The sequence below is a fragment of the Cynoglossus semilaevis genome, chromosome 11, assembly GCF_000523025.1.
Source record: "Cynoglossus semilaevis isolate Cse_v1.0 chromosome 11, Cse_v1.0, whole genome shotgun sequence".
NCBI classification, from domain to species: Eukaryota; Metazoa; Chordata; class Actinopteri; order Pleuronectiformes; family Cynoglossidae; genus Cynoglossus; species Cynoglossus semilaevis.
The window spans coordinates 332,521-333,157 of record NC_024317.1 but is presented as its reverse complement, the minus strand read 5'-3'; the positions used below and the strand labels follow the sequence as shown (position 1 = coordinate 333,157).

Here is a 637-nt window from a genome sequence, read left to right as displayed (position 1 = left end):
GAGCCACACAGCGTTAGTGTGATGGTGGGAATCGAACCTCAGCCCCAGGATAAAGACTTCCTGTCGGGCCGTCACCTGTTGAATCCTAGTCACGAAAATGAACTAAAGCTCTGGTGGCTGGAGCGGTCCCAGACTGTAGGGGGCAGCAGAGGCAGCGTCAGATGAAGACCTCTGCCGGGCTCAGATCCCGTGTCGGCCTTTTACCAGTTTATGTTCGTTTGTGTCCAAAAAAGAAACGGCCTCTGAAAAGCAGTGAGTGTGTTGCCGGGTAAGTCCCCTTGAAAGTGTCCCTCTTTAAGACCTGTTTAAAAGGGACGCCCCCCCCTTTGTGTCCACTGTTCTCCGTGGCGTATGGAGGGGCTTTTGTCCCCCTCTTTCATGTGTTCTCACAATGGGCCGGGCCGTTTGAAACACAACAGTCGATGAACTGTTCTGACAGTGTATTAAACTCTGATGAATTGGCTGAGCCAGGCATAGATCAGTGTCCTTCAACCCCCGTCCCTCACTGAGCCCACGGACCGCGGGCCGCGCCCCGGGTCAATGGAACCGGTCGGCCGCTCTCTCTTTTCAGACCGCTCTGACCGTGTGTGTGTTTTGTTGAAGCAGAAACCTTTTTAAAATGTGTAAATCTTCGCGC

The 637-nt window shown here is 53.5% G+C and overlaps 1 protein-coding gene across 2 annotated transcripts in view; it reads left to right on the top strand.

The window, feature by feature from the left end:
* Positions 1–637, top strand: part of pax7a (paired box 7a) — a 41,455-nt gene that overhangs the window by 24,412 nt on the left and 16,406 nt on the right. The gene's annotated exons all lie outside the window — the stretch shown is intronic.